The sequence below is a fragment of the Hipposideros armiger genome, unplaced genomic scaffold, assembly GCF_001890085.2.
Source record: "Hipposideros armiger isolate ML-2016 unplaced genomic scaffold, ASM189008v1 scaffold_83, whole genome shotgun sequence".
Lineage (NCBI taxonomy): Eukaryota > Metazoa > Chordata > Mammalia > Chiroptera > Hipposideridae > Hipposideros > Hipposideros armiger.
The window spans coordinates 3,590,246-3,600,181 of record NW_017731433.1 but is presented as its reverse complement, the minus strand read 5'-3'; the positions used below and the strand labels follow the sequence as shown (position 1 = coordinate 3,600,181).

At 40.6% G+C, this 9,936-nt stretch overlaps 1 pseudogene across 1 annotated transcript; it reads left to right on the top strand.

Annotated features, from left to right (window-relative positions):
- The first annotated feature begins 5,546 nt into the window (after positions 1 to 5,546).
- Positions 5,547 to 5,832, top strand: LOC109383444 (up-regulated during skeletal muscle growth protein 5 pseudogene; annotated as a pseudogene). Its single transcript, XR_002124178.1, has one exon. The product of XR_002124178.1 is annotated as an up-regulated during skeletal muscle growth protein 5 pseudogene (transcript).
- The last annotated feature ends 4,104 nt before the right edge of the window (positions 5,833 to 9,936 follow it).

Below are 9,936 nucleotides of genomic sequence, written 5' to 3'. Positions count from 1 at the left end.
CTTTTTTCTTGTTGGTCAGTTTATGCACTCAACAGATACTCTATTGTATCTGAGTTCCTAGGACTCTACATTCACTTTACTCAGGGGAAAAAATTCATTCTCATTCAATCTCCTTATGAAGAAGAACATTATTCAAAACATGCCTCCAGATATCCTCTCTGGAGTACATTATTGACTCTAGACTGCGTCATATCACTCAGTAAGACATTTCTCCTCAGGGAGTCTCAGTAAATGCTCAGCTGCCTCTCATAAAGGAAGTCCAAGGAAAGATTCAGACCCACCATTCAAGCTGAGGTTCTATTGTTACCTCAGTAACTTCCAAAGGAGGATCCTGGCATAGCAGTGTGAGAGATTTGCCAGTTCTAAATGAATGATTTTCCCTTCCACTGGCATCCCGTTGTCTTTAAAATCAGGAGCAGATAAGGAATAAGGAAAGAAGGGAGGGAAGGGAGTGGAGAATAGAAAAAGGAGGGAAAGGGAAGAGAAGGGGAGGAAAGGGAAGGAAAGGAAGACAAGAACATAGCCATTTCCCCTGCTGATCTGAGGAGAATAATTCACTGGGCAGAGGAGAGCATCCTAATCCAGGGTCCAGGTGTGTGTGTGTGTGTGTGTGTGTGTGTGTGTGTGTGCGCACGCGTGCGCATGTGTGCATGTGTGTGTGCGTGCACACATGTGTGTTTGTACATGTATGTGTGCATGTGTGTGTTTGTGAAAAGGGCACATGTATATTTTTGCTACTGTTTCAGAAGTTTTATTAAAATTCATTATATTTGATCCATGGCCAGTGTGCTATTTATGTGCTTTATAACTAAGGTACAGCTACATTTAACTTGCTAAATAAGCCAAGCTGACAGCCCCCAAAACTGAAAAGAAGATGCTTCCTTCTCTTTCTTTGGCTCTGACTTAACTTTCCTTGAATGAGTTGCTGACTGGTCTACTTCAATTTAGAACTATTTCTTCGCCAATAAGGGTGAGTTCTGGCCCAAGGAGAACATATATATTCAACTACTATCCAAACTGAATGTGTTGGTGTCTGTATTAGTACAGAGGGTCATTACCAGGCTGAATAAGGCCCAAAGGCATTCTGCATAATCACTGGCATTCTCTCTCTCTTCCCATTCAGCCTTCAACCTCAGGGTCAGCCAAAGACTCTCCAAAGCTTTGCAAGGACAGATGTTTCACTGCTGGATCTTAGTATCTATGTCTTAGTATGTTTCTCTTGCTCCGAGTTTTCATGGACTCTTACGCAAGAAATTCTATTTAAAAGAGTTCAGCTCTGTCTTCTTGTTAATTGTATTATAATGTTCACCAGAGCTACCTGTTATATGAGTATTACTGATGAGTTACCTTTGACGTTGAAGTTACTTGTGTGTATGCTTGCTCTACTCCCACCGGTTATGATACACGAGGGGCAAGAACCTTGTCCTTCTATTCATCTTTCTATGCACTTAGTAGATGCTCAATAAATATGTGTTGTAGAATTCATAGTAATTGTTATTTCTAAATAAATGCTCTTCAAGAATGAGTGAGAATTTTCAGGTGTTAAGAAAAACGGAATTCCCTTTGGTAGAGAGAAAACAGTTCCAAACTGCTGAGTAGTTCGAAATTTGTTTAGTGGTGTCAACTTGGGCACAGCACCATTATTTCCAACAGTGAGTACCATTGTTAAGTGCTTACTACCTGCAAGCACTGTGTTGGACATGTAATTGTTTTTTTCTAACCTATTCAATAACCCTGGATATAAATTTTATCATTTTCATTTTAAAGCCGGGGTGGCGGGGAGTAAAGCTTAGAGAGGTTATGTAACCTGCACAAGACTACACAGATTGTGAGTAGTGTTGCTGGGAGTCTCATCTGAGTATGTCTGCATTCACACCCTACGTCTTCATATTTCTCATACCTGAACACAAAGGAAGAAATAGAAACTTAAAAAATTACTTGGAATATGTAATTTATGCAGTGAGTAGGATTTCTGAAAGCAAAACTGTTTAGCTTTAAGTAGCATTTTAGAATATATTAAATACCTATGTACATATCACCTTATTTGATCTTCACCCAAGCCTTACAAGATATTATCTTTATTTTTATAGTCTAGAGGATTTATAATTGTACTGAATCACAAAGACTGGAAAGCCTGCCCCAAGACAGAAGTAGCATAGCTAGAACTAATCACAAGATTTTTGTGGTTTCCAGTACATGACTCAACATCCCAAAGATTCAGCATCTCAAAGATAGCAAGAAATCCTAAAAGACTGAACAGAGAAGCAGTCAGCAGAGGGGCTCTAGTCTAACACTATGGAAACAGAATTGAAAGCCAAGCATGTGCTAAAATGTAATGCTTAAAGCATGTACGTTCAAAGAACATGTATAGCTACCACGTCAGTGATGATTGGGCATGGTTTCCATAGCAATATGATTTATTGCCAGTAGAATTTGTCAGCTTAAAGTAGTAGGCTTCCCCTTATTAAAAGAAACAAATAAAAAGTTCATTGATATTTGTTTTTCTATTATACGAAGATCATAAAGTTTGGTTATGGCAAAGAGACAATAATTCTCACCACAGAGAGAACAGGAAATAAGGTCACCATTGTTTGTCTGGAACAAAATGGATTCCTGTTGGTCTTGAGATACTGCAGCAAACAAAGGACACCGAGTGCCAGACGTGTCATGCCAAGTCTGGATGTCTGGCTCTTGCAGAGCTACACGTCAGTGCAATGCCAGCAAGTATATTGTAGTGCACAGAAGTTAAAATTGGCCTTCCTCAAGTAGAAAAAAAATTTAAAGAGAAAGAATGATTTCTCCAGGAAGGAGCCCTTAGGCTTGAATGGGGCAGGGAAGCCTGAACCAAGAAGAAAACAACAGTGATGAAAGCTAACGTTTACTGTATTCTTTCTCTGTCAGACACCATTCTAAGATTCTCCTAGAGATGATCTCAGTTACTCTTCCCAGCAGCCCCGTTAGGTAGGTGCTAATACTATCCGTGATTTATGTGAAATCCGATGCACAAACGGTTCCATATCTTGCCCAAGGGCACTAGTTGGGGAATGGCAAAGCTCAGATTTGAGTTCTGGAAGTCTGGCCCCAGAATCTGCACTTTCAGCCACTCTTCTACACCAGCAAGGAAATTTAAAAACAAAAGAAAGAAAAGAAAGTTTCTTGCCCAAGCTCCCACAGTGTCATAAGTGACCAAACTTAAGATCTTAGCGGTAGGTTCGCTGGGATTCCCATCATGCCTGACTAGCTCTTCCTGCACAGGGTCAGGTGTTAGGAGAACAGAGGCTCGTGAGAAGCAGAGTGATGAGAGCACTAAAGGCACCCGTTTTTCTCATGCTTTTCAATAAACATACTTGTTCCTCTAATTTCAAACAGCTCTCTCCAAACCCCCCTCCCACTGACAGCTCAAACCCTGCTACAGCTACTTTAAAGGTGTGCCCAGGTTTTGGTGGAGTTACCATTTGATTAGCTGATATTTATTGAGTCTCGGATTTGAACTTGAAATTCCTCTGCCATACAGTGGTTGTTGTGTTTGGAGAAATGGGGTCTGATCTGCATTCCTTTTTAGCCAAGGAGTGATGATGTTGTAAAATGACTGCATTCCACACACCAGCTATCTTGGCTGACCTTGTGGATAAAAATATCTTGATTAAAAACAGGGACTTTGGTAGCTACTTGATGAGACAGAAATCAAAAACGTTTGTCTATGAGCTGGAATATGAAGATAAGCATGAGGGAGGCAGTTTTGTATAGTGATTAATAATGTTACTTTTATGGGAGGGTTTCAAAACTCAGCATGAATATCTAGTAGGCCAGTAACTTTTGGGCAAGTTATATAACCCTCTAAGCCTCAGTTTCCTCATCTATAAAATGAGGCTGAGTACTATGCTCACAGTGCTGTAGAAATTAGGTGAGCTAACCAGTATAACGCAGTTAGAACAGTACCTGCACACTGTAAGCCTCACCTCCTGTTCCTTTGCCCTTTGTTCTCCAACAATACTGAACTTTTCTTAGCTCCCCAAAATACCATGTTCTCTAAGGCACTGGTGCTTTCCACTCTGTCTGGAAGGCTCTTCCTCTACCTGTCCTTTTGAAAACGTTATTTTCATTCTTCAAGCTTAGCTCAAGTGCTTCCTGACTCAGCCATGCAATCTTATGTCTCTCTTCCATCCTTCCACTGTTTCCAGTAATCCACCATTACAATGCTTGTTAAATTGTAATGATTTGCCTGCATTTCTTTCTCTTCATTCCGCTCTTTGAGTATATACATTAATGCTCGGTGCCCAGCACAGAGCCTGGTACATGATGGGCATTCAATAAGCAGTTGTTGAATAGATGAACAGGCAAATGCCAAGTTTCAGTATAAAGTTCAGGCTTATGTTCAATAAAATAAGAGACTCTTTAGAGGTATTCATCTAATGCAATCAATCAGGAAGGCTCTAACCATAGAATCTAAAGTGCATTCCCATTTTGGCTTTAATTGAACTCTAAAGCTTTAAAAATTATAGTTCACACATAATTAGACCCCGAAGAGATTCTAGATCATCTTGTGACAGGAGGAGACGTGTGAGGCCAGTGGAAGGAGGCAGAAATCAGGACCCAACTTGCACCAGAGACATTCCACAGGATTCCAATTCTTATTTTATATTCCAGCCAGCAAATTATCATTGATCTTTTGTCACCTAGTAAGTATTCTGAATAATAATGCACTAAGGGATATGGATATATAAAAGCACATCAAGAATAACTATTGTCTTTCTACTAAACTAAAAATTGTTAAATCCCTTTCATTGTTCTAAAGGGATAGCTAGTTCTTGGAAGGTTTCATTGTAACAGAAATAAAGCTAAGAGTTAGGTTTGGAAACCAGCCTATCCACACTGTTCAATGCTGCCCTGACCTAGACTGCTATAGCAAGCAGGATACCAGAAGCAATCTGGTAGAATATTTCCACATTTTCTAAATGAGAGCTAGAAGAATATGCACTAATGAAAAACTTTGTAAAGACACACTGAAGAATGCCACCTTTTCTGTAGCCTGCATCAGCTCACCAACATTGGAGTCATTGGTGTCAGAATAAAGACCCTGTATTCCAGAGGCTTCTGGGTAAAGGCCCCAAAGAGCAGAGGGAAAGGCAAAGCTTACTCTCAGGCAGACCCCATAGGAATTTCTCAGCTCCAGATTGCATGGGATAACGCAGGCTTGGAGGGGACTCTGCAGTCCCATAATTGGCTTTCATAGAGTACCGTTGCTTTTGTAGATACCATCTGCAATGTCATGGTCAGAAGGGGTGTGTGTGTGTGTGTGTGTGTGTGTGTGTGTGTGTGTGTGCGCGCGCGCGCGCGCGCGCATGTGCAAACACACGCACATAAGAATACCACCATATATTCCTCAAGATACAGGACAAGCTGATACTTTTTAAACATCAATACTAGGAAGGCAGACGTGTCCAGATTGAGACCAGCAGAATCCAGCTTACAGGGACACTTCTGGCCAGCTCTGTAGGTTGAAGCACTTAGGCTGCAGAATTTGTTCCTTTTGCAAGATTGAAATGATGGCAGGTCCAGTAACTGATGCCCAATTCCATTTCACTGGTATTAAAAAAATATTTCAATTCTCATACTCTCACAGGTAGAATGAATTGTGTACTGGCCACAGATGGAGGTGTTGCTTTGATGATCTCATCCTTCAAGTTAAGGTCTAAAAAAACTCCAGCTGTGAAAGCAACATGTGGATTCTAAACTGTCTTGTCTGTCCCTCATCTGTTAAGTTCCCATGCCTGGAGAAGCTACTGTCAACTCATCGTGTGAAACTCAATTTGTACAATAAATTGTGAACCTAGAAAAAAAAATCCAGTATACATTTTTCATCACCTTCCCACTTGGTTGTCTTTAGGTTTCATTGGACAACAATGGTTATTCCCTACTCTGATATTTCTTTCCATGTGGTGGGCACTCGATGCAAGTAATGCTTCTTCTGCTTATCTGCTCCCTCACTGAATCCTCCCCGGATGGAGTGACTACTCTTACTGGTGACATTAGGGGAGGAACCAGTCAAAGGGAGCTTGGTCTTTTCCTTTTCTTATTCTTCTAGGGGGTCAGCTGCTCACAGAAAGCAAGCATCCTGTTCTGAGTCTCTGTGCTGTAAGTTTTTCGCTTGGACAACTTCATACGGGGTGACTGGTGACTATCCAGTGAGCTTGTGATCAGGTGGGTAACTCTGCCTGATTCTGGGGTGCAGTATTAGGAAAGTCCTTCTTCCTGCACTTAAACCACATTCACCAACATAGCCTTTACCAGCAATAGAGCTGACACATTAGTCTCCATCTGCCTGATTGCTCTGTATATCCGAATTGGTTCAAAGATAGGTCAGGAAAAAGGGGTATATTTACAGGCTCCCTAAATCCCCAATAGGCTTGCACACATAGCTCATATTACCCACTGTGGTACCACCTTGCCTTTGCCAAAGCAGGACAAATGGCTTTCCAACAGGTGGCCTCTGGTCTTCAGAGAGATGCTCAATAATAATTTTATGGATCTCCAAGATAAGAGCCTTCATCTTCAGTGTCTGCAATTTTCATGGTGCAAATCCCAACACCAAGGCTGATTTCAAGCTACCCTTGGGACACCATTGAACAGGGTTGGAAGGAGATATACACAATCGACTCTCTCCAGCCAGTAAGGAGACAACTCAGCCAACTTGCTGCCTCTCTCGAGAGCCAGAGAAAACATCCTTCCAGAGAGGCAGATGCCTCTAGCATGTGGCTAGATACACACGTCGCAGCTGGAATTCCTGTTTGGTAGTTGTTTGCTGCCCTGAGAACTGGCTCAACTGTAGGGAAAGGCCAAGCTGTGGTGCCATACTCAGTGGCAAGTCTACTGTCGGTTCAATACATAACTAAAAGAAACGAGGATAACAAGGTCACCTTGCAGGTGGCCACACCAGGAGCCAGCCCAACATGGATTATAATAAAAGGACTTTCTTCCTAAATTCCTGCAGCTACACATTTCCCTGGTCTTATTTTGGGGTTTGGTAATCACTTCCCCATCACGTGAGAAAGGTCATTTTTCTTCTCACCACACAAAAAATGGTAACTATGTGATAGGATGGATGTGGTAGCTAATATTATGGTGGCTTCTGGTAATCATTTTGCAATTTATAAATGAATCAAATCAATACATTGTACTTTACATGTACACAGTGTTATGTGTCCATTATATCTCAATAAAATTGGGGGAGTGGAGAGAAAGAAAAAAACAAAGGTCATTTTTCTGTTCCTATCCCTGATTTTCTAAGCAACAGATATACTAGAGTTTGAATTCTGCATAACAGATGAGTGATCATAGGTTGGTGGCTTACACCATCGTGACCTTTATTTTCATGCTTGAAAAAATTGAAATTGTTATATATTCCCAGAAGGTTGTTGGAAATATTACAAGTAATGTTTCTAAAACACCTTGGAATATGTGTGACATGCATCAGGCATATAATAAATGGTAGATGGTTGGTGATCACTCCTTTGTTGGGGCAGGGGTGCAGACACAGCCCAAGGAGATAAGGTGGCGAGCAGAGCTCAGCGAGTGCAGTTCCTTTCATCTCCCTTTCTGTTTTCTCAGTTTGTATGTTTACATTGTTTTGGCCCACATTGCCAAACTACACCCTTGCTCTCTTTCCAATTCCACCTTCTTCTCAGACTCCCTCTCAGAACTCTTCACTCTAAAGGGGCTACAGGAACTGTAAGCTACAGTGTGTGGAGGCAGGGCCCTTGCTCCTGGCAGTGGATAAAGACAGAATGTTCTTAACATGTCTGTATAATTAGCATTTTTTCATGTTATAAAATATGCATTTTCAGTACATGCTTAATACTCTATTTAGTAGACATACCATATTTTGTAATAATTTACTTAAATAGATCTTTAGGTTGTTTTCAATATTTCACCATTATAAAAAATTATTCATTCAACATCTATGTATATATGTATATATTCTGGAAGATGTTACAACGTTTTTATATATAGCAAGCAGGAAGTACATTTTTACAAGAAACACATCTGAAACCGTTCCAAGGCTTACCCAAAGAAAGTTGGGCAGTTTTCTTCCTAGTCAACCCACAGTGATTTTTCTAGACTCATTCTCTTATCTGTGAATACTTCTCCCATTATTTTTATATATAACTTCCTAAATTAATCTAGGAGACTCAGAGAAAAAATGTAGTTCAGGATTTTGGTAAATCTGTTTCTTAGGATAGTTTTCCAAAGAGGAAGATGGCCTTAATCAATTTGGTGAATTTTGCTCTCTCATGTGTGCCCCTGGCCAAGTTAATCTCCATTACTGTAAGAGCAGTGATCCTGGCACAGAAAATAAGAAGTTATTTTTTCCTGATTCCAGTGTGGCTCCCAAATAAGTTACAAGTGGTGTGTCTTAATATTTGCATCCTTCCTGTGAAAGCCATAAAGTCTGTTGAGATACTGGTCTCAATCCGACAGTCTCCTAGACTCTGTATTCTATGTCCTTGAGGACATCTCAGGAAATGGCAATAGCAGGACTGTCAGTGGCGTTATCAAAGCTTCTCCTGATAGAGTTTGGGTTTAGTACTTTTGTCCACAACAAAAGGAAGCTTAGCTTATCCCTTCATATTTCTAATCTTGGTCGATGGTGTCTTCTAACTGTTGGTGCTCATCACCACCCCAACCTGGATTAGCTCAAGTAGAAAATCTTCATTTCCCTCTAATTCTCCCTTTCGAAAGTGTGTCCACTAAGCCTGTTTATTTTCATAATGGGAATGGTGAGCTGAGAGGCTGAGGAGACTCTCAACTGATTCCAGCTCAGAATACTAAGAGATGTGGCATGTCCTCTCTTTTGGGTTCCACCATTGCTTTGTCTCCAAAAGGAAGCTGACCTTTGTGGTGCTGGGGATGGAAATGGGGTTAGAAGATCTAGAAGAGGTCCTGTAACCTGTGGCACAATGGGAAGGTGGGGCAAACCAGCAGCTGGCAGTGGCCTGGAGGAGCAGAGGCGGACAGAGGTAGAATGACATCTCATCAACCAGTCAGAACTCAGCATACAGAGGAACTGCATAGGATGATGAGATTTCAAGTGCTGAAAAAACAAAACAAAACAAAAAACTCCTAAAGTTCTTAACCCTCCGTCAGGCAAACTGATCTCACAGATTCATTGCACACAAATTTTCAAATATCTAACAGTTAAGTATCATGACTCATCGCTTCCGTATCTTTCCCTCTACCATAACCTATCACCAGTCATGTTTGTGACTGAGTACAGTAAAGACGTATTCCATAATGGCATCTTTGTGTGCAATGAATCTGTGAGATCAGTTGCACCCAACTGAGGGTTTTAAAATAACATTTTAAAATAAGTGGAAATCAAGCTCAAAGTATTTTATGCTTTAAAAATGATAGGCTGTACATTTTTGGGTAATGATGAAAACTCATTTACAAATTATGGAAGGTGCTGGAAATATCCCCTCAGGTTTTAAGGAGGAGTTGTTTATAAGTATAAGGGAGGAGTGAGAGCCTCACAAGAAACTTTTTTTTTCTGATGGAGAAAAGGCGTTAACACTGCTGCGTGACTGTAGTGTGACCACACTCATTTTTTCTGCTTTTGCTCTGTGAAAGAAAAAGAGAGGCACCCTTCCAAGGAGGGGAGGAGATGTGTTGCTATGTTTTTCTCACCCTGCTCACAGTTCTCCCTCAGTTTAAGGAATAACAACAAGACTAAAATAACAGTGAGCAACTATAGATTGCTGCAAGAACAACTATGTAACTCCATTGCAGAGTGAAGTTTCATACAAGCTGAGAGACAAACAGGGGAGAGAAAAAAGCCATGGTTTTGTCTACAGAAAGATATAGGAAATTTTAGGAACCATAATTAGTGTTTAGTTAATAAAATGCTAAAAACATACATAAGTGTTTATTTCTTTGAAT